Source organism: Schistocerca nitens, chromosome 11 (assembly GCF_023898315.1).
Source record: "Schistocerca nitens isolate TAMUIC-IGC-003100 chromosome 11, iqSchNite1.1, whole genome shotgun sequence".
Lineage (NCBI taxonomy): Eukaryota > Metazoa > Arthropoda > Insecta > Orthoptera > Acrididae > Schistocerca > Schistocerca nitens.
The window spans coordinates 140965837-140990722 of record NC_064624.1 but is presented as its reverse complement, the minus strand read 5'-3'; the positions used below and the strand labels follow the sequence as shown (position 1 = coordinate 140990722).

Here is a 24886-nt window from a genome sequence, read left to right as displayed (position 1 = left end):
ATTCATTTCTTCTTTACAATTACAACAGGTGAAGACCACGGTGGGTATTCTCTTGGTTTTATAATTCCGGATTCTAATTGTTTTTTAACCATGTCTTCTACCGACTCTCTTTGACTGAGTGGTATTCCGTAAGGTTTCTGTGTGACTGGGGCTGCATTCCCTGTATGAATATGATGCTGAACGAAATGAGTGACAGGTAAATTTGCACGTTCTCGGAATAAATCTGCATACTCCAACAAAACAGGCGCTAAAATATTCTCTTTATCAGGTGTCAAATGTTCTATCTTCCTCCAAATCTTGCGCTTCAGTTCATTATTTACTTCGTCTCCTCATTATAATTTTACGGTACTGTTACAAAAATCTGTGTTTATAACTGTAGCACTTGTTATCTCATCTGAAATCTGTATTACGCCACTTTTGCTTACTGTCGACACTTCAGCAACTTTTGTTCCTCGTGGCAAAACGTCCTCATTCTTCATATTCGTTATTGTAACCAGGACGTCCTGTGTCACCATATTAACGACACCTACACTTCTAGCAACATTTTCTCTGCCTCGTGATGACTGGGTGTTGTGTGATGTCCTTGGGTTAGTTAGGTTTAAGTAGTTCTAAGTTCTAGGGGACTGATGACCATGGATGTTAAGTCCCATAGTGCTCAGAGCCATTTGAGCCATTTTTTTCTAGCAACATAACAATGTATTTTATCCAGTAACTCACTTTTCTCGGATCGCTCAATTAATTACAAAGTTCCTTCCTTGCGTCAGGGTGACTTCAACGTAAATTGTCTTTCCTGCTCCCTTGGGAATTAGCTGAGGCTGATCAATTTGAACATCGAGTTGGACGGTTTGAACTGATGCATCGTTTGGGCGGTCCATTCCCACAATGTCAGTATAGCTGTTACTTTGGGTAAGATCTGAAGAACGATTTCCTAGATTGTAGTTGCTACGGCCTAGTCTGATCTTTCTTTCTGTGACAAATATCTCTGCCTCGTTAGCGGACAAAAAATCAAATCCATGTACACCGTCGTAACACGCTTCGTTATTTGAAACTACTTGCACCCTTGCTGTGTAATTATCTTGATTTTCACCTTCATCTTGGCCTTGGTCAAGAATGAAATGTACGTCAACTTCTCCACAGTTACGTAGGTTTCATCTGTTTAACCCTCGCACTTTTAATAGCGGCGGTTTCAATTTATCCCATTTATCTCTGCCACACCACATTAATGAGGCCTGTGCTACTGTGTCAATAAGTAGTTTGATGTTTCTCCCATGATATGCAGCACCTATCACGAAGTCATTTTCGGTCTGATTTTCCCTGGAACTAACAGGAATCACTGTCTCTGGCAGGGGTGGACTGAGTGATGGCCCTACGTCCCCATACTCGTTTAAAGATCTGGCAGATAGTCTGTTGTTTGCATTACCTTTCTTCTTCTTGCGAGAATCTCTCGAAACATGGCCCTGCATGCCGAAATGATAGCAGATTCGATTCTCTTTACAATATTTACGCTTGTGACACAGATTATTGATTCTGAAGCATTGTAGTGTTGTGTGGAAAACACTGCGTTCTTGTTTCTGCATCTAATTCGGTCGTCTTAGTGCTTCAACGAAACCAACAGCTGATTCTACTGCTCCCTGAAACGTTTTACATCGTGCCAATCTAACAGCTGTGCTTACTTCGTCTCTGTGCAACCCATGAATGAATGTGTCCATGGCTCTCTGGTCGGCTTCGAACAACTGAACGCGATTTTCATTTTCATCTTCTACTAACTTGTACGTTTGAGCGTTGATGTTTCGAATTCTTTCGGCAAACTGCTCGATAGATTCGCCTCGTCGCATTCGCAAACTGTAAAGCTGCTCTCTGTAAAATCCGATCGCGTTTTTACGTTTAAGTCTGTGAACAACAATCGTTCTAAACTCATTGTAATCTTCCGTTTTCACGCAAGTAGGCTCTCCGCTAATGAAATCTTGTGCTGCTCCCTGCATTCTTAATTTGGCAACCACTAGCTTCTCGGAATCTGTCCATGATCCTAACAGGGCGGCACCTTCAAGTTTACGAAAAAACACCTTCACATCATCTTCGGGTTTCCCGCTAAAACCTGGTCCTGATGGCGATAATGAAAAATTCTTTATTGTAGTTGTACTTGTACTGCATGAACTATCATTTGACAAGGCTCTCGGAATGTTACGCTTGTTTTTTTTTCTGCTTTTAACTGCCGAATCTCTTCTTGCAGTTCAGTAATAACAGTTTGCAGATCGACGACGTTACTCTGACTGGGTTGCGTCAGTTCGGCTAATTTAACGCCAATGAGTGACTCAAACGTAATATAAAAATCCATCACTGCCTTTCGTATTGTAGCCAAACTGGAGTAGACCAAGCTGAATTCCAGCGTTGGATGTCCCCGCATAGTCGGAAGATGTTCATGCTGCTGCTGGTGCTCGAAGTTCACGTTGTGCTGCACCTCTTCAGGACAGTAGATTTTGCGTAATAATCCCACTTCAGACACCACTTCCATAAGGGGGTTGTTTGTGTTCTTGTTCCAGATGATAATTAGACGAAATATTTGTCAAGGTTTGTGAGCAGTGGGTCCTTGAGTTGCGGCAATACGCGACCGCCGAGAAGTAAGTTTAAACAGTTTTATTAACAAATGCTGATTATAAAACGCGCACTCTAGGCGTACCACATCATTGTGTCTGACATAATTATGGTTGTATTGCAAGTCTCCATGGTGAGCTAAGAAAGAGAGACATATTTACACCCGAGGCCGCGCTCCTTAATAGGGCGCGCTGCAGTCGGCGGCCAGTGGCTTACTCCCTGCGTCGCACTGCGGCCGGACGCAAGTGTACTGACCGAGCAAATTGTCGGCACTCCTCATAGGTCGGCTGGCGAGCACGTGTTACGTACCGTACAGCTGCGTGCAACGCGTAGACCCTTACACATGTATACATTCAAGAGAGAATATGGAGATCGGGAAACGAGACGAGCTTCACATGATTTAGTGTTAGCATAATAGAAAACGGTGGGGTTTGTCGAGTCGAAAGTTGCGGTTTCCAACCCATCCCATGACTTGCAAATAATTGTTTCATGTTATCGTTTGCTAACACATTCTGCGACCATCTTATCAATGTAATATAAGTATGTTGCGCAATAAACGGAGGATGGATTAAATAGCGATTTCCGAGTGCATGGTTAGGTCGGAAATTAAGAGGACAGCTTAAATTTTAGCGAGTGAAGCAAATAACAATAAAATCCATATTCTTCCTTTTCGTAAATACTTTTCTCTCTATTTCCGAATAAGTGCCATGTTTTAAGTGTGAGGTGAGACTGGAACCTACGTAAGAAGGCAGCTTAAAGTGCTGCGAGTGAATCGAGGTGCTGTAACATTCATATCCTCCCTTGTCACCAAATCGATAGCCGATCATGGGGCCGTTGCCATTGGGAGTGACGTCAAAATGACGTCACGATTGCGGGAAATTCGTGAAACGAGATTTACCCTCTCAAACATCCACATCAAGCACACACAAATCTAGCCACTGATAATTCCTTTCAAAATATAAAAGCAAAATCTCTATAGCATGACAAAGTTCATTTCTTCTCGTTTCAGTCAACCATTACCTAAAGCTCCATTTGAAAATCTCCACTACCAGTGGTACTTAAAATTTATCAAACACCCATATGTGAAAATCCACACCTTCCTACAATTTCTTCAGTATTAGTGTTACCACTGATTAAACTATGCTCACAGGAAAAACCCACCAGGCCAGTCCATGTTCTCCTAATATTTTTCTTTCTCTTCCTCTAATAGAATTCCAGTCCTGCATGACAGTTAAATTTTGGTCCCCATTAACCAGTGGAATAATTTATATCAACAAACACCGGCTAAGTCTCTTCAACAACTGTTGAGATATCGGGCTTATGAAGTTGTTTTCATTTGGTGAGTGTTACATTCGTACATACCTTATCCATGGTGATTAATTCGCTGTGCTCCTGCTAGTAGCTTACCCACATTTGAATTTTTTTATTTATCATTAGACCTGTCCCTGAATTTCTTGTATTTCATGTAGTGGTGGTAATCTGAGTTGGTTCCACATGTCCCATCCGAATCATTGTGCGATATGCACTTGTGGTTAAAATGTATTAAAGTAATTTTATCGCGAACTGTAGTTTTCTCTTTTCTGTGGGCCCTACCGATTGATCTTGCGGTAAATGAAATTATATTCCGTTACGCTAAAATATTTTGACGTCGCATGTGACTCAGTTTCGTATGTTTCAGCGCAACAGAACATAGTTTCATTCACTAAATGATCAATCCTTAGTGCCCAGCAAAAGAAGTGAAAAGAGAAAACTATGACTGGCAAAGCAATTGATCTGCCACTGCCTTTTATGTATATTGCTCAACTTAGTATCAGCTAACACAATGGTTTCAGCCTCCAGTTGCACACTTGAAAGGCCCATGTCCTATGTTTGGACAGCTTTTTCGTCTTTGATGTGGGGAAAAATTCCTGCGCGTTGATATTTTTGAACATTACCCGACACTGCATTGTATTCTCGGTCGAAAATCACCCCGTGTCAGCCACTGTGTGTTGCGACATGACGGGTGTCGTCACCGTCTCCTGCTCTACTGAGGTCGCTAAGTGTCCAAAGCGCGCTCCGCCTGCAGCTCTGCTCCTGGCAGTACACGCTGTGCTGAGTCCCTCGGACTTGACGTCATTCAGATTTCATCTGTTCGGATGCCAAATCCTTCAAACTAAAATGTTTAAAAACAGTGCGACTCTTTTTCTGCTCATTTACCGAAGCAACTGATACAGTGGCAACTTCACATTACAGTCATCAGTTAACTGCCTGACGCATCCAGTTCAAACTTCGTTCACAAGAATCACCTTTACAATCTGAAAAATTCTACAGTACTTCAGAAAAATTAACCTCCCGCATTAAACGAAGACAGTAATTTTTGCACGGATGACTGTCCATGGCGTACACTGTGCCTGATCTCATACTTGCGCGTCGTTCGGCTTGCTATTGGGGACTCGAGGGTTTTGCAGCCCAGCACGATTACTGAATTTCTGCCCAAAAGCCTGCCCACGGAATTAGACAGAGCTCCCTCTTTAGCTCTAGGACTTATCAGTATCTTGTTCCTGCTTTAGTGTACTTTTAGCCTAAATTGTTTTACGTGGAACACATGCTCGAGGCATAGCAGTAAGATGCACCCCTACCTAACGAGCTTCGTCACATCTCACGCGGCTGCTCCTTTGCTAAATATGCTGCTGTCCACTAAAATGGAAACACAACGAAGAATGGCATTTAACAAAATATTACTTACTGTCCGTATACAGCATGGTACGAAACATAAATGATTAAATGTGTAGGTGATATGGGCCGTCGGTTTCCCAAGGTGGAATGTCTTGCTCGTATTTGTAATATCAGCCAACAGGGCCTTGTTGTGTTGCTACTGCGAATGTCTCAAAACGAGAGGAAACTACAACCGCTATATTTTTCCAAGAAGATGTAGATCTGCTGCATCGTTAAATGGTGATGGTACAGTCTCAGGCAAAATATTACGGACGTAAAATAATAACCCATACCGATCTCCAGGCTGGGACTACTCTAAAGTGTGACGTAATCAGAAGAACGAAATTGGCATTCTACAGGTCGGAGTACGAAGCGTTAGTGCCCTTAAGTTGGTAGGTAGGTTAGATAATTTAAGAAGAGAGATGGATACGTTCAAGTTAGATATAGTGATAGAAGTGAAATGCGGTAGCATGAAGATCAAGACTTCTAGTCAGGTCAGTATGGGATTCAAAAAAATGGTTCAAATGGCTCTGAGCACTATGGGACTCAACTGCTGTGGTCATAAGTCCCCTAGAACTTGGAACTACTTAAACCTAACTATCCTAAGGACAGCACACAACACCCAGCCATCACGAGGCAGAGAAAATCCCTGACCCCGCCGGGAATCGAACCCGGGAACCCGGGCGTCGGAAGCGAGAACGCTACCGCACGACCACGAGATGCTTGCTCAGTATGGGATTACCAGCACTAAATGAAATAGAGCTAATGCAAGAACAGGTCTAATAATCAATAAGAGGATTTGAATGTATGTAACCTACTACCAGAAGCATAGCAAATGAATCATCTGAGGAAAAGTTATGTACGAATGTAACACTCCTCAAAGGAGTACAAGTTCATAAGCCTGCTAGCTCAGCAGTTGGTGGAGAGAGTGAGACAGTGTATGTTGAAATAAATTATTGAAGTGGTTAATGGCGACGAAAATTTAGTTGTGATGCAGGAGTGGAATTCTATTAGAGGAAGAGGAAGAAAAATGGTAGGAGAACGAGGACTGGCATGGCGGGTTTTTGCAGTGATCATAGTTTCATCGTTGGTAACATTTAGTAATACTGAAGAAATTCCAGGGAGGTGTGGCTTTTCGCATATGGGTGTTTGATAAATTTAAATTACCATTGGTCGTGGAGATTTCCAAATGGAGCATTAGGTAACGAAAGAAATGCACTTTGTCAGGCTATACACATATCATTTTTATTTTTTGAAAGGAATAATCGGTGGCAAGATTTGTGTGTGCTTTATGTGCATGTTTGAAAGGGTAAAACTCGTTTCACGAATTTCCCGCAAACGTGACCTCAGTTTGAAGTCAGTCACTATATGGACGACCACATGATCGGCTATCGATTTTGTGACAAGGAAGGATATGAATGGTATTGCACGTCGATTCCCTCGCAGCAGTTTAAACTTTCCTCTTAGGTTCCAGCCTAACCTCATACTCGAAACACGGCACTTATTCGGAAACAGAGAGTCAAAAATATTTACGAGAAGAAGGAATATGATTGTTATGGTTACTTGCTTCACTCGCAGCAATTTGAGCTCGCACATGTTCCTGCATAGCCACGCACTCGGAAATTGCTATTTATTTCGTCTTCACACAAAATGTAAATAACATCTTTTATTGCGCAAGTTACTTCTATTACATTGGCAAGAGAGTCGGAGAATGTGCTACCAAAGATAACATGACAAAAATATTTGCATGTCATGTGATGGGAACCCACAATTTTCGACTCCAGGGACCCCTCCGTTATCTATTACACTAACAGTTAATCATGTGAAGTTTGTCCCAGGTAATCATATTTTCTCCTGAATGTATACATCGTTGGTGCGTTCTTAAGTTGCATTATACGATAATGATGACGTGTTTGTAATAAATTATGAGCGCTCTGCTAACTTAGAACTACATACTACAAATTATAAAACAAACGTGTTTCATACTTAAACTGGAAATTATTGACGATAATAACTCACATCTGAGAGAGCACTTTTATATGAAGGCATTAACCATCGATAAATCATTACGTAACATTTTATGATTGCAGTAATTATAATATATCTATCCAAGAATGACGTGGTTTTGAAATTCTTCAGTGCTTGCACATTAACTCTTGTCAGTGGCCCGTACCGAAGGCTACCGAAAGCTGATAGCCGATCATGCGTTCGTCGATATTGCGTGTGACCTCAACATGACGTCACGTTTGCGGAAAGTGTGTTGAAATAAGAGCTACCCTGTTGGGAAACATAGCACGGAGTAAACGATTGTTCATATTATCAGTCCTTTGCTACTCAAAATTCTAACGGGAGAAAGCAAATATGCCCCAAGCCCGGACACAAGAATAGCAGCATCCATGAACATCGCCACTGACGAAGCGTTTTAAAAAGTACAGGATTTTCCGAAAAGAATATATGTATTACAAAGTATTATGTTGTCCAAACTATCGATCACTGCGCCTTGGTTCAGCTATTGCAGAAACGAATACATATTCTAGTTCATATTAATAGCCGCTACATGTCAGTGGTCTCCTGTTTTCTTTGGTAAGCGTGATATGTTTAAATGGCTACCCCACAGCTGAAATCATTTTGAGTTCTAGAGTTTGCGAAGTGCAGTTCCGTGATTACAGTGCAAAGACGTTTCAGGTTGAGGTAACAAATCGATCCAGACGGTATCGACAGTTTCCAGATACAGGTTGTGTGTGTAAAGGAAAGAGTCCTGGCCGCCCTCGTGTTCTCTAAGTAAATGTTGGACGAATTCAATCTGCTTTCCAACGTAGTCCTCCAAAATCAACTCGTCGTGCCAGTCGGGAGTTACAACTGCCTACAACAACAATCTGGCGTGTTTTCAGACGTCGGTTGGTTACGGAGCCGTGCGAGTTACAGCCGTTACAAGCTCTGCATCCTGATGACAAATGCTAAGGTGTGGCATTTTGTAACGAGATTCTTGATGCTATTGACTTTGACAACACACTCATGCAATGCATCGTGTTTAGTGATTAAGTGACCTTCCATGTTAATGGTCAGGTAAACAAACACAATAATCGCATTTGGGGCCATAGAACCTGCATGCAGCCACTGAAGATGTACGAGATACGCCCTAAGTCAATGTGTTTTGTGCGATATGCCGAACATCTGTTTACGGCCAATTCTTCTGTGATGGAAATACGGTTAACAGTCTGCAGTATCTCATTATGTTACAAAACTAGTTCTTTCTGAGACTGAACGAAGACAAGTTCATTTTTCAACAACACGGGCATCCACTGGCTGGAGTCGCCAAGTACGTGAATATCTGAATGAAACTCTACCGAACCGTTGGATTGGACGTCAGGGAGCTGGCGACTTGGCATGTCTCAGCTGGGCTCCACGGTGACTGCACTTGACACCCTCTGACTTCTTCTTGTGGGGTTTCGTAAAAGACAACGTGTATGTACGACCACTCCAACAGAACCTGGAAGAGTTGAGGAACCGGATCCGCACAGGGGTAACATCAGTGACGAAGGACATGCTTGCCCGGATATGGGAGGAATTTGAGTATCGATGTGCTACTGTTCGTGTCACTGATGGAGGACATATTGAACTTCTTTAATCTGAACTTGAGACGTTTGTAGATATGAGTGTCATATTTGTATTTCGTAAGGTTTAATAAATATATGCACTCGAAGTAAATATATTCTTTTTGAAACACCCTGTAATGGCGAAATGAGAATGTCTTGGTAAAATTAGTTTTATTCGGTTCCGTAATGTGAAAATCGCCAACATAATATCACACGCCAATGAGGGGAACATAGCATCTGAAATTAAAGAGAAAACGAGATCAGTACAGGACGCACAGGGCCGCCTCGTGCAGGGCAGCCACCTGTCGCCAGACACCCCTGCTGCGCTCGCGGGCTGAGACTGCCTTCCAGAGCCATCGCTTACTCCACGTGACACTGTATTTCAAAACGCGCCGCTTCACTGCAGGCGAAGCCCGTCCTATCACTGGCGACCCAGCGTCCCCGATCCGTGACCCGGACAATCAGCGTCTTTATCTTTTCCTCAGAGGAAGTCACTCACCAATGAAGTTCGCGAATTGCTTTGACTCAGACTCTGCATCTGCGGGTGAAAGATTTTCCCTCTTCTACGAAAAGCAAAGAATCCCTGAACGAGGAGAAAATCTTTAAAAAAATCACTTCTCCAGCATCTGTATTACAAGGCTAGCAATTCTCGCCGCTTTCATTTTATTAAGTCCATTCAATTTTTAGTACTTAAATTTATATTACACAAATCTGTTATTTTATAGCGATTTTGAATATTTTCCGTGGAATTGTCTCCATGTTACAAAATACACACATTTGTCCTGCAGACTTATGATAGGCTTAATTTCTACAAATATAATTTCATACAAACAAATTATAAGCTACAAGTTTAGTGTGATTGAAAACAGCTGATTACACCAATATAAGTGACAACAGGATCAATTTTTTTAATAATCATTACACTAAATCATCTTCTTACTTTCATTCCACCTGAACCAAAATCACATGGGCTCTACAGGAGAAAGCAAACAAACGACTGCCTCGAGCATCGGCCACGTCGTACAGTTCGGCATATCCTTTGGTGGAATCCTCATATGGCAGTCAGTTGGTGTCACTTTTCAAGGACAGAATAGCAGCAGATGCGCGGGACGAACAGCCCTGTACTTCTGCTCATGAATTTGAAATCAGGATTCAAGATACCAGTTTGCCTCGTTCCATGTACTTTCGCAGATATTTTCTCCCTCACTGAAAGCGCAACTGAGGCAGATTTGATCACACTGGCAAAAGTATAATAACAATTTGTGCGATCCAAGATGTATTGAAAAGAAATGTGACAAGTGTGAACGAATGTGGGAGAGCGTGTTTCACGGCCAATGTGCGGACGAAACAGCAACCAGACATTCTAGGCCTTATGCTGCCGTAAATCTAGAAGCAAAGACTGCAAGAATCTATTGGTAATATCTGGACCTAGTGATGGGACAGATATCAGATTCTGTACTTGCGTTCTGTTACTTGCGCAACGTTTAAATGCACATAATTTTGATCAATGTAAACAGTATTAACTGAAGCTTCGACACAATCACTTAAGGCTGATTTGGACGATTTTTCTGCACTTGATTCTTCACACAACTTTGCTCAGACGGGTTGTGCAGTGTCTCTCGTAGCCCGATATATCACGCCTCGTCGCACTTTCCAGTTCTGAGCACAAAACGAACACGTACTGATGGCTAAAACAACAGACACACGCTCCAAGTGAGGAGTGTGTGCTGTAATTTGATTTCATTATGCTGAGGGATTCAGCCTGATTTCATGCGGCCCATGAAAAACAGCCATGACGTGTGATATCAAGGAGTGGCAGTCATGCGAGATATTTGAAGCAGGATGTTCATGATGCAGGTAGCTGATGTTCTTGTTCACTGATTGGATAAGGCCATTCGAGAAAATTGACCGTAAGGGACAGTTAAGAACAAGCGAAGAGGAATGCTGTCTTTAGGCAATGTTCCTTTTCATGAGAATGCTCATCAGCACACTAAAGCTGCTATGAAGACGCTCGTGCAGAGTTTCAAATAGGAAGTCTTTGGTCTCCCACCATAACAGCCTCGATTTTGCTTTTTCACTGACGGCAGTGTGGGGCTGTGTCGAATGCCTCCCTGAAGTCAAGGAAAACGTCAGCAACCTGACCACCGGTGTATACACCGTCCTGGGCCTCACGGAAGAACACAGCGAGCTGAGTATCGCAGGATCTCTATATATGCAATCCATGTTGATTTTTATATAGCAGGTTTCTGTGAGCGTAATATTCCATAATTCTTGGTTGATGTCAACGATACAGGCGTATTATATTTACCTCGGTCTTATGATCCTTCTTCGAAATGAAAATGCCCTGCGCTTCTTTGCAGTCGCTAGCTACTCTTGGTTGCTCCATGCGACCTACGATAAACAGCTCGTCCTTGTTTAGGTTTCAGCGCTCTTGTTCATCTTCCTGCCATTGGAACATTCAACAGCACGCCACTGACAGTATGAACACTCGTTTACTCCGTGTTATCTTCAAAAGATAACATGAGGCAAGGGAACCTTCAGATAGTCAGTTCTCATCTAACGAAAATATTCGAATGTAAGGAAGGAGAAGGACATATCTAAACCTAAAACAGGAAGACATTTGGAACATCTTCCCCAAACCCTACCAACGACAACGCCGTTTAAAACAGGATAATGGCGTATGACCTGGTAAAACTCGTTTATTCACTTGAATGTGATCGATCTAACGTGAAAATTAACAACATAATGTTGCACGCAGTTTAAAACGGCTGGACGAGAAAGACTCAGGCCCGGATCTAGGGGAGACCGCAATTCCACTGGGCGCCCAGCCATATTCTTGAAGACAAAAATCATCCACCGCATGTTGTTTATCGATCATTCATATGAGTTTGAAACGCATACGAGTTGTTTCTTGAACATTTTTGAACAAATTCTGAGTTGATTTCTGAACGAATAATAAGTTTTTTCTAATGCATGCATAGTTTACGTGGTGTGTCTGCTAGGGAAATCCCTTCGCGTGTAGAAATAAAAAAAAGGGGATGGTGCTATACGAGCTGAGCCGAGTAAACCCGAACGGATGAATGCCGATCGCTGTTTGTTTATGTGGTTGACTGGGTGTGCAAATGATCAGCGTTGTTATTATTACTAGCGAAATTCATAAAGTCAGACTACCAGGTTGGAAAGATCACATATTATGTTCTGGGTGTATCCAAGAAAGAGAAATTTTGATAGAAAGTGTTTGTCATATCGCTACATTACCAGTTGTTACTGCCCGGTTAGTAGCCGCATTGAGTTCTGTTCTCGGTGAAGTGCGGGAAACGCGTCGTACGGATACGTAATGATGCCTAACCGGTGAATAAATGCGGGATAACTGAACCTGCGCTGCTCGCAGGGTACTGAAATTAACCAGAGAATAAGTTTTGACAATGGGAGCAATAGTTGTGATGAAATGATTGTGTGTTAGAACGAGGAAGGAGAAGAAACGGGGACACCACACAAATTATAAGGAAGAATTTGACGATTCCAAAATTGTATGAAAAATTCGGTACTACTACTTGTCGATCTCATACTTGAGGAAGTGGAGCGTATGAACGAAATGTGAAACTATTTCTTAATATAAGACTTTTTGCTTGTAGTAGGCCATAATAGGCATTTGATATTAGTACTTCATGAGTAAACTTCTGCTGTGTTATTTATTTAAATGAAGTACACAGAAATGACCATTTATGCAAAAACAGTGTCACTTATCTGGTTGTGTCACAAATGCTGCAATATTAGAAAGGTACATTTCCTTTTATCTAGTAGACAGTGGTGAAATAGACGTAATCAAATCGAGAAACCACACCGGTCTTGGGTAATATTTGTGTTAACACAGCTTTTTCAGTATCAGATAGGAACATTTTGATTTTTGATGTAGCAAAACGTTTGACAGACTTTGATGAGGGAATGGATTGTTTCGCAGAAATGCAATCACGCCGTGTAAAGCTGTAGCGAGATTAGAGACAAAAAAAGAAGTGCTAGGACATTCGGATTGAAGAAATGTGTACTGTCTCGATTGCTTCTTGTTTTTACTGGTTTTATGTTTCCTATATTTAACTTTGTGTCACAGAAATGTGAAAGTTATTAACTAGTAGATTGTTTGGAGATGAATGAAATTTACCGTCTTGTAAAGTCATCAGAGGACCCAAACGAATTGTAAAATGATTTAGATAAGATATCCGTATGGTGCGAAAAGTGGCAATTGATCCTGAGTAAAGAAAGTGTGAAGTTACTCACATGAGTACTAAAGGAAATCTGCTAAATTCCGGGGGCGATAAGTCACTCAAATCTGAAGATTGTAAATTCAACTAAATACCGAAGAATTGGAATAACAAATAACCTAAATAGGGCCGATCATGTAGATAATATTGTAGGTAGAGCAAACCAAAGACTGCGATTCATTGGCAGAACGCTCAGAAGGGGCAACAGGTGCACTGTGAAACGTCCCCTTAGAACAATTATACATGACTGTGTTTAAACTGACACACAATATTTTTAGCGCAACGCAATCTGACTTTCAAAAATCCCTACAAAAGAATGGCCCTGACTAACATTAAACTATACCTTTCACAAATCACTTACCTCACAAAAATCTTCGTTACTCAAGCTACTGCAATTCAGCGAGCGCCACTACTGCCAGCTAAATAAAAGATTCAAACTACTGAAGGCACTAACTACTGATAGGCATAGTTAGCAAATGAAAGATTTTGATAGAGAAAAAACAATGTATTTACCTTAATAGTGTTCAAAAGTCATACTATATATATCAGTTCATGACATCCAGTCTTACAAGTTTACTGTCTCTGTCCAGATTATCCGCTCTCTCAACTCCGCCATCTCTCTCCCCACATCCACCACTGCTGGCGGCTCACCAACTGCCCAACGCTACGCGCTGTTAACAGCCAACTGCCCAACACTACAATGGCCAACAACAATGCAAACCAGCCACAGACTGCACACAGCACAGCCAGTGATTTTCGTACAGAGCGCTACGTGGCGCTACCAATATAAAAACCTAAACAGCCTACTTACAACTGGAGAGACAGCTTACACTACACTTGTCCGCCATATTCGGGAGTATTGCTTTGCGACGTGGGATCCGCATGAGGTGGGACTGACGGACGACATCGAAAAAGCACAAAGAAGGTCAACTCGTTTTGTACTACCGTGAAATAGGGGAGATAGTGTCACAGACATGATACGTGAATGGGAATATTAATCATTAAAACAAAGGCGTTTCCCTTGCTACGGGACCTTCTCCAGAAATTTCAATCACCAGTTTCAAAAAAAATGGTTCAAATGGCTCTCAGCACTATGGGACTCAACTGCTGAGGTCATTAGTCCCCTAGAACTTAGAACTAGTTAAACCTAACTAACCTAAGGACATCACAAACATCCATGCCCGAGGCAGGATTCGACCCTGCGACCGTAGCGGTCTTGCGGTTCCAGACTGCAGCGCCTTTAACCGCACGGCCACTTCGGCCGGCCTCACCAGTTTCCTCCCCCGATACAAAACATTCTGTTGGCGCCCACCTACAAAGGGAAAAATGGGGTATCATGATAAAATAAGATAAATCAGGGCTCGTACGGAGAAATTTAAGTTCTCGTTTTCCTCGCGCGCCGTTCGAGAGTGGAACGGTAGAGAGACAGCTTGAAGGTGGCACCTCCTGCCAGGCAATGTAGTGTGATTAGCAGAGTAATCACGAAGATTTAGATGTAGGCAATAAAGAGTGCAAATTTTGTGAAGGGTTCTTATTCTCCATGTCACAAATAACGCAACCAAGTATTAATTGGGAGATTTTTTTTTTTTTAAGAGGGTTACGATGTCGAATCGGTCGACTGTGAGCAGGAGAGCCACCACAGGGCTTTTCAACTTCCACTGTCCTGAATATACGCTTGATGGCTTCCAATACAAAATATACACATTTGAACTGCATAGAGCGAAAGACAGCGTCGTGCCAGAGAAGACTGCTGTGTGAAGAGGCGTGGCACTGCACTTTGGCAGTCTTAAGACCGAGTAACATGTATTACATATCCTCGAACGTATATCTTTCATATTTCGAACTCATCAGAAAGATGCGCGCTGAAAAATGAACACATGTTGAAACCTTCCCGTCTCCTCTATACCTCTTCTGTTAATGATAACCTTCCCCTTTACAACAACCTATGTAACCTACCCTTAGGATTTCTATCTCTTGCTTAACAATAACAAATGAAATCTTTCCTTTGAAATTTATTCTCTTTCTCAATCTTCGCATACAAATTTAATTGCTGCTTATTAAAAGTGATTTTCTGATTATTTCGACGAAATATAGAATGTGTCGTCATCGTGGCCCTCAGTCATTACCTGCAATAACCCAAAACTGTTCCTTACCTTTTTTACTGTTACTGGATCGCCTTCTGACTGCTACATCGAACTGCGATACGAATATACTTACTCTGGTTTACTATACTCTATTAACTGCTGGTGGGCTGTCATAATAAGTGGCTGTATTTATTACCAAAGCTGAAGTTATTCTTTAATAGCAAAGCTGACGTTATTCTTTAAATAATTTGACTGAAGTTACGTAATTCATAGTTACACTTTTTCTTGACACCAATAAAATTATTGCAAAGTTTTATGTTGATGGTTTTTGGGATGGATTGTAATCAGTAATGCAAAATTGCTGGCAAAAATTAATTATATTCTGGAAACGCTCTTAATATTTACTGTTGGTAATGAAATGATTTTACAAACGTTCAAATGGGACATACTTTTTACAATAATCTTACAACTAGCATTGCGCAAACATACCTTCAGTAGAGTTTCGCAAAGAATTAATTCAGTAATATTAGTTCCTCTTATTATAATAGTTAGCTGATGTCTCTGTACATCTGTTTACAATCTCTTGTAAATCATAGCTGGTGGCTGGCAGGCACACTATTCCTCTCAACCTCTCGCTTCAGACCTGCTACCGACTCGCTTCACATCTCACTTACTACTGACTTCCTATGAACGCTAAAGTGCGGTCTCTCCTGTCAACAATGCTTTCAGCTGCAGACAATCCCTGCTACCATTACAAAAGGTGTCAATGCGCGGACTTTCCCGTTCTTTTCTTAAAATGTATCCATACGCGGTTTCTCCCTCCCTTTTTCAAATTATATCAATAATACTTTGGTGCAGATATTCCCTGCTACCACAATTATTTCCAACATGACAAATAATAATTATTCCTACTTAATCCTATTAATAAAATATAAACATCTTTCATAAATTGTGATTTGACAATAGACATTAGAAATATACACGTCTTACAATGTTTCAAAAATCGATTTTTTTAAAGTTTTAGCGTCCTATCGCAAACAGACGATGGATTGAGGGGAGGGTAGATGCCACTATCAAGTTTTTGCCCCAGTTGGGAAATATCGTCGACCTGGGGCTGGCAAACAAAAAGAAGAAACGAGTACAGTACGAGACGAAGGAGCCGCTACGTTCCTGCCGCGCTCGACATGCTGCGCCTCTGCGAACTGGAGCAGCCTCTCCAGTGCACTGCGGACACGTCCGCCTTATCGGTGTGACGTAGGAAGCCGTCGATTTAAGGAAGGCGAGGCGCCCCATATCGCTAGCGAACCAGCGCCTCAGACCGCTAACAGTCGCTATCAACGTTTATTTATTTATTTTTTCGTGAGAAGTAATTACCCACCAGCACAGTTGAGCAACAAACAAACACCGAAACTGCGATCCAACGATTTGCTGACTGTTCTTCCCAGAACGGGTCTACGGAGGAGGAAAAGGAAATAAAGAGGCATTCTGTTTGCATATTTTATGATATGTTCAATACACAGGTTCACGTAAAATTATTTCACCGTTTTACTTATACAAGTTGTATCAGAAAGTATAATCCGATTTGGCAAGTACATCCTTGATTACTGACCCTTTGACTTACCTTAGAAGGTAGGTCAAGGACAGGCAAATCTACATTTCTAGCATTTTTAGACTTAGAGAAGGCTTTTGACAGTGCTGCTGGAATAGTCTCCTTCAAATTCTGAAGGTGGCAGGGGCCTAATACAGGGAGCGAAAGGCTATTTTCAATGTTTACAGAAACCGGATGGCCATTACAAGAGTTAAGAGGCATGAAAGGAAAGCGATGGTTTGGAGGGGAGTGAGACAAGGTTGTGGCCTGTCCCCGATGTCTTTCAAACTGAGTAAGCAGTTTAGAAAACAGAAGAAAAATTTGGAGTGGGAATTAAAATCCATAGAGCAGAGATAAAAACTTTGCGGTTTGCCGATGACACTCTAATTTTTTCAGATACAGCAAAGGATGTGGAACAGTAGTTTAACGAAACTAACAGTATCTTGAGGCTGGCCAGAGTGGCCGAGGGGTTCTAGGCGCTTCAGTCTGGAACCGCGCGACCGCTACGGTCGCAGGTTCGAATCCTGCCTCGGGCATGGATATGTGTGATGTCCGTAGGTTAGTTAGGTTTAAGTAATTCTAAGTTCTAGGGGACTGATGACCTCAGCTGTTAAGTCCCACAGTGCTCAGAGCCATTTGAACCAGTGTCTTGAAAGGAGGAACAGCAAAACGACGATAATGGAATGTTGTCGAATTGATTCAGATAATGTTGAGGGAATTAGACTAGGAACGAGACACAAAGTAGTAGATATGTATTGATATTTCGGGAGTAAAATAGCCCATGAAAGTAGAAGTAGAGAGTGTGTAAAACGTACACTGGATCTGACAAGGAAAGCGTTTCTGAAGAAGAGAAATTTGTAAATATCGAGCATAGATTTAAGTGTCAGGAAGTCTTTTATGAAAGCATTTGTGCGGAGTGTAGCCATTCATGGTAGTGAAACATGGACGATAACTAGTTTAGACAAGAAGAGAATAGAAGCTTTGGAAATGTGGTGCCATAGAAGAATGCTGAAGATTAGATAGGTAGGTCACCTAACTAATGAGGAGGTACTGAACACAACTGTGGAGCAGAGGAATTTGTGGCAGAACTTGACTGAAAGAAGGGATCGGTCGGTAGGATATGTTCTGAAGCTTCAAGGAATCACCAGTTTAGTGTTGGAAGGCAGCGTGGAGGCCAAAACCATAGAGGATAACAAAGACATAAATACACTAAGCAGATTCATAAGGATGTATTTTGCAGTAGTTACTTGAAGAAGCTTGTGCATTATAAAGTAGAATGGAGGGCTGCAGCCAACCAGTCTCTGGACTGAAGACCACAACAAGAACAACATTTTCGAAAGTAATATACATATACGAGGGTCGTTCAATAAATAATGCCCTACATTTTTTGCCTCAGAACATATTTATTGATAAGAGCCAGAATTAGGTGCCAAGCTGCGCGGGATTAGCCGAGCGGTCTAGGGCGCTGATGTAATAGACTGTGCGGCTGGTGCCGGCGGAGGTTCGAGTCCTCCCTCGGGCATGGGTGTGTGTGTTTGTCCTTAGGATAATTTAGGTTAATTAGTGTGTAAGCTTAGGGACTGATGACCTTAGCAGTTAAGTCCCATAAGATTTCACACACATTTGAACATTTAGGTGACAAAATACATCAACATTGTCCATGTCCTATGTTTCTACGTAGCCTCTATGCCGATCAATGGCCATACGCCAACGTTGTGGAAGAGCATGTAATCCCTGCTGGTAAAAGCTCTTGTCCTGTAGACGAATCCATGTTTTCACTGCATCATTGACACTCGTCATCTTCGAAGTGTGTTTCCCATAGAGAATCTTCAAGTGGCCCAAAGAGGTGGAAGTCAGAGGGTGCCACGTCTGGACTGTAGTCTCGATGATACAATGATGTCCAATCTAATTCCGCCATGTGTTCCCAGGTTCTCTGCCTTTTGTGTCGGTGTGCATTATCGTGTTGGTGCAAGGCTTCTTGTCTGATCGAATTCGTCGGAAACGGTTCGTGAGCTTATTCAGTCTTTACGTACGCCCCTGAATTGATGGGTGACCCTCTAGGCATCTCATCCTTGAGCATGACGCCATTACAATTCCTGAAGAGTGTCATCATGACTTTTCTGGAAGATGGCGTTGTCCAGAATTTCTTTTTGTGGTGAATGAGGATGATGCCACTCCATGGACTGCCTTCTTGTTTCTGGCGCACCCAGCCTTCGACCCCAGTAACGATCCGAAGACCTCTCCGTCTGTCTCAAAACGCTCCAACAATGCAGATGAAACGACCTTGGTTTGAATCTTGTGGTCCGCTGTGAGCACTCGTGGAACCCATCGTGAGCGCCTCTTTCAATATCGCAGAGTGTCGATCACTGCAGACGCACTTCCAATGCTGACGAACAACTGTAGAGCCAATTGAGTTGTGTTGCGCCGGTCGGCACGAATGATGGCTTCCTCACGATTCAGCATGTCTGGAGCAGTGGCTGTGACAGGACGTCCCGAGCGTGGCTGATGGTGGAGCTCTGTTTCTGCATTTCTTGAGGTTGTAACTTTCTTTGCCCATCACCCAGCTGTACTTCTATCAACTGCAGCATCGCCATACACTGCACACAAACGTTTATGGATGTTAACAACGGTTTCTTTTTCTGCACACAAGAATTCAATAACAGCATGCTGCTTGTAGCGTGAGTCATATGTAGACGCCATTTAGACGCTGTACTAAGGGTGTGACATCTGCCACAGCTTCATCGGCACATTGAACAAACATAAAATGTGATGCAGCAACAAGGACGTTTGTTTATGTATGTTAATGGCTTTTTAAAAAAAATGTGGGGCATCACTTACTGAACAACACTGTTACAATGAATATTCTTTTTTGATTAACGGGAAACTGAGAAAGTATTTTTTTCATACCTTTTCATAGGTGTTCATTTTACACCCTTTAGGTGCATGGCATATGTCAATCTGGTATTCAAATTGTTCCACTGTACAGCGAGCAAGTCATGAGTTTCAGCTTCCACAGCTGGTGTTATCCGATGTCTCAGTTCATTCATTGATGTTGATAACCGAGGCACATAGAGTCTTTTATAAACCCCCACAAGAAGTGTCACATACAATCAAGTTCGTTGACCATGTAGGGTCGTAATGTAGGGCTGAATCATTCGGTCGATCGCGAGCAATCCATCGTTCGGCGATTCTTTGATTTAAAAATTTCTGCACTTCAAGACGCCAGCGTGGCAGTGCCCCATCCTGTTGGTAAATGAAGTCGTCAGAATGTGGGGCACGGAACAGCGACATGAAGTTGTACAACATGGCAGGAATTCTCCAAAATTTGATATGTTTTGTTTAGTTTCACAGGAAAAGATGTACAGTCCATTTTTCTTTGCCGAGAACACTGTTCACTGAAGCACATATCTCGATATGCTTCAGAACTTTCTTTTCCCACAGTTTGAGACTGTTTAGGATGAAGGGAAGGGATGTTAGAAGTCACTATGGGTGTTTCTATTACTTTTCATTGGTGGAAACCGGACAGCCTATCAGAAGTAGATAACAGCCATGTCTGCTGGTATATAAGAAACAATGTTTTCTGATTCAGCAGTAAACAAAAATACCTTGAAGAAGGTGTGGCTTACAACAGGAAAGGAAACGTCGGTAGTTTTGTATGTATTGACAATGCGGTCGCAAACCCACAAAAATGTTGTTGAATGTGACCATGGCCGCGAAAGCCTAAGTTTGTAAATGTACCTGAGTACAGGCGTACGTGGAAGGTGGAATTAGGACTGCACTGAGTTTGTAATGGAGGTGGATTGAACACGAAGCTTGGTAAAGAGATGGCGGATAAGCAAATGAATAAAACGGGAAAAAAATCTTGAGGACACCATTACAGAAAGACTAGGAGAAGTAGGAGGAGATGTGATAAGAGATACTATACTGGGATAACAATTTCACAGATCTGTGGAAGTCCTGAACTCGAAACAATGAACCTAGCGTAGACCTACATTACATCTGAATTATTGAGGCGCGTGGGAGAGCCAGACATGACCAAATTATTTCACGTGGTGAGCAGGACAAATGAGACAGGCAAAATATCCTCAGACATCGGAAATAATGCAATAAATGCAATACTAAAGAAAGGAGGTGATGGTGTGAATACTATGGAACCATCAGCATGGCTGCAAGATATGACATGAATTATCTTCTGAAGAGAAGGCCACCTCGGGAAATATCAGTCTGGAGTCCTGAGAAATGCTGGAAAACGTAACTTCAGTAGAGGCAGCGAATCGATTTGAAAGTGCCGGCCGTTTTGTATGCAATGAGCACAAGACGGCAGGTCGATGTCGGGACGTGATAAATTGGCAAAAAGATCCTATCGTGTTTGTACTTGCCTCTGTCCGTGCGTTGTCTGAAGCTGGTTCATTTGTACATAGGTATCAAAGGGGAATGGTACATTACACGCAGCCACGCACTGCGGTGCAAGGACAGTGCTCGAAACAAGGTCCTAAGTGACAGGGACCCAATAAGAGGGCCACACGTTGTCAATGGCAGTCGGTTTCAAAGCCGACAGGAGTTGCTATTGTCAGTTAATACGTACCATTCTCAAAAAGTTTCCCAGAGAACATAGAGAAGCGGACTGCACACACTTGGAATCTGACGCTTCACAGTGAAGACGTTTCCCACAGCCGCACTCACGACTCGACACCTCCTGTTGGCAGCGACCACAGCGATCGGGCAGCAGCTGCCTGCGGCCGTGCAGTGTGCTCAGGCGTCTAGCCGTTTGGCCTCTTGTCAAACGATGCGTAATGTCCACCGACGGTGCAACCTGTGGAGGATGCAGAAGAGAGGGCAACACTGCGTTGGAATAAACACCGTGGTTTTTGTTCACATTAAAAAGAACTACTGGGCCCACGATATACACACATAAAAAAAGTGTCACGTCAGTTCCGAGAGTTCCGGAACGCGTACCGAAAATTGGAATATACACTCCTGGAAATGGAAAAAAGAACACATTGACACCGGTGTGTCAGACCCACCATACTTGCTCCGGACACTGCGAGAGGGCTGTACAAGCAATGATCACACGCACGGCACAGCGGACACACCAGGAACCGCGGTGTTGGCCGTCGAATGGCGCTAGCTGCGCAGCATTTGTGCACCGCCGCCGTCAGTGTCAGCCAGTTTGCCGTGGCATACGTAGCTCCATCGCAGTCTTTAACACTGGTAGCATGCCGCGACAGCGTGGACGTGAACCGTATGTGCAGTTGACGGACTTTGAGCGAGGGCGTATAGTGGGCATGCGGGAGGCCGGGTGCACGTACCGCCGAATTGCTCAACACGTGGGGCGTGAGGTCTCCACAGTACATCGATGTTGTCGCCAGTGGTCGGCGGAAGGTGCACGTGCCCGTCGACCTGGGACCGGACCGCAGCGACGCACGGATGCACGCCAAGACCGTAGGATCCTACGCAGTGCCGTAGGGGACCGCACCGCCACTTCCCAGCAAATTAGGGACACTGTTGCTCCTGGGGTATCGGCGAGAACCATTCGCAACCGTCTCCGTGAAGCTGGGCTACGGTCCCGCACACCGTTAGGCCGTCTTCCGCTCACACCCCAACATCGTGCAGCCCGCCTCCAGTGGTGTCGCGACAGGCGTGAATGGAGGGACGAATGGAGACGTGTCGTCTTCAGCGATGAGAGTCGCTTCTGCCTTGGTGCCAATGATGGTCGTATGCGTGTTTGGCGCCGTGCAGGTGAGCGCCACAATCAGGACTGCATACGACCGAGGCACACAGGGCCAACACCCGGCATCATGGTGTGGGGAGCGATCTCCTACACTGGCCGTACACCATTGGTGATCGTCGAGGGGACACTGAATAGGGCACGGTACATCCAAACCGTCATCGAACCCATCGTTCTACCATTCCTAGACCGGCAAGGGAACTTGCTGTTCCAACAGGACAATGCACGTCCGCATGTATCCCGTGCCACCCAACGTGCTCTGGAAGGTGTAAGTCAACTACCCTGGCCAGCAAGATCTCCGGATCTGTCCCCCATTGAGCATGTTTGGGACTGGATGAAGCGTCGTCTCACGCGGTCTGCACGTCCAGCACGAACGCTGGTCCAACTGAGGCGCCAGGTGGAAATGGCATGGCAAGCCGTTCCACAGGACTACATCCAGCATCTCTACGATCGTCTCCATGGGAGAATAGCAGCCAGCATTGCTGCGAAAGGTGGATATACACTGTACTAGTGCCGACATTGTGCATGCTCTGTTGCCTGTGTCTATGTGCCTGTGGTTCTGTCAGTGTGATCATGTGATGTATCTGACCCCAGGAATGTGTCAATAAAGTTTCCCCTTCCTGGGACAATGAATTCACGGTTTTCTTATTTCAATTTCCAGGAGTGTAGATCAACATACACATCATTTCTGCCCTTTTTATTGCTTGTTAAAACCACATATTGCATGAGACCTTCAGGAGGTGGTGGTCAAGATTGCTGCACGCACCAGTACTGCTAATACCCAGTAGCACGTCCTCTTGCGTTGATGCATGCCTGTATTCGTCTTGGCATACTATCCACAAGATCAAGGCCCTGTTGGTCCAGATTGCTTCACTCCTCAACGGAGATTCGCCGTAGATCCCTCAGAGTAGTTAGTAGGTCATGTCGTCTATAAACAGCCCTTTTCAATCCATCCCAGGCATGTTCGATAGAGTTCAGGTCTGGAGAACATGCTGACCACTCCAATCGAGAGAAGTCGTTATCCTGAAGGAGGTCATTCAGAAGATGTGCAGGATGGGTGCGCGAATTATCATCCATGAAGACGAATGCCTCGCCCGTATGTAGCCGATATGGTTGTGCTGTCGGTCGGAGGATGGCATTCACGTATTGTACAGCCACTACGGCTCCTTCCATGACCACCAGCGGCGTACGTCAGCCCCACATAATGCCACCCCAAAGCAGTGGTGACCCTCCACCTTCCTGCACTCACTGGACAGTGTATCTATCGCGTTCATTCTGACGGGGTTGCCTCCAAACACGTCTCTTACAGTTGTCTGGTTAATGGCATATACGACACTCATCGAGGAAGAGAACGTGATGCCAGTCCAGAGCGGTCCATTCAGCTAGTTGTTGGGCCCATCTGAAACGCACTGCATGGCGTCGTGGTTACAAAGATGGACCTCGCCAAGGACATCAGGAATCAAGTTGCCCATCATGCAGCCTAACGCGACGTCCTGTGGCTGCACGAAAAGCATATTCAACATGGTGGCGCTACTGTCAGGGTACCTCCGAGCCAAATTCCGAAAATAGCGGTAATCCACTGCAGTAGCAGGCCTTCGGCGGCCTGAGTGAGACATGTCATCGACAGTTCCTATCTCTCTCTGTATCTCCTCCATGTCCGAACAACATCGCTTTGGTTCACTCCACGATGTCTGGACATTTCTCTTGCTGAGAGCCCTTGCTGGTACAAAGTAACAATGCACACGTGATCGAACCCTGGTATTGACCGTCTAGGCATGGTTTAACTACAGACAAAACTAGCTGTATACCTCCTTCCTGGAGGAATGACTGGAACTGATCGGCTGTCGGACGCCTCCATCTATTAGGCGCTGGTCATTCATGGTTGTTTACATCTTTGTGTGGGTTTAGTGACAGCTCTGACCAGTCAAAGGGACTGTGTCTGTGATACACTATCCACAGTCAACGTCTGTTTTCAGGAGTTCTGGGAACTGGGCTGATGCAAAATTGTTTTTGATGTGTGGAGTAGGATGTAGTATCCCAAAGCACCACACAACAATCTCTACCGTGAAATGCATCCTCCACAGATAGCAGACAGAACGCCCGCCTAATTGCGCCGTTAGAGCATTCAACACTAATGGCTGTGATGTTTTGAGTTTATATTTCATATCATTCCTTGATACCATTTCTTCGGGTTATTGGGGGAAACCACATTAAGATGTTGTTTGACAGATTTTTTGGGATTTTGTTTTGGGTGCAAGGAATTAATTACAATTTAATCAAATTTTGACAATTTTCATTCATGTTTCGAATAGTTTCTGTGAATTTTTTGAATGATTTCAGCCACA

General features: G+C 43.6%; 1 protein-coding gene across 4 annotated transcripts in view; it reads left to right on the top strand.

Moving 5' to 3' along the window:
* Window positions 1-24886, top strand: part of LOC126212802 (poly [ADP-ribose] polymerase tankyrase-1-like) — a 325028-nt gene that overhangs the window by 219482 nt on the left and 80660 nt on the right. The window lies entirely within an intron of this gene.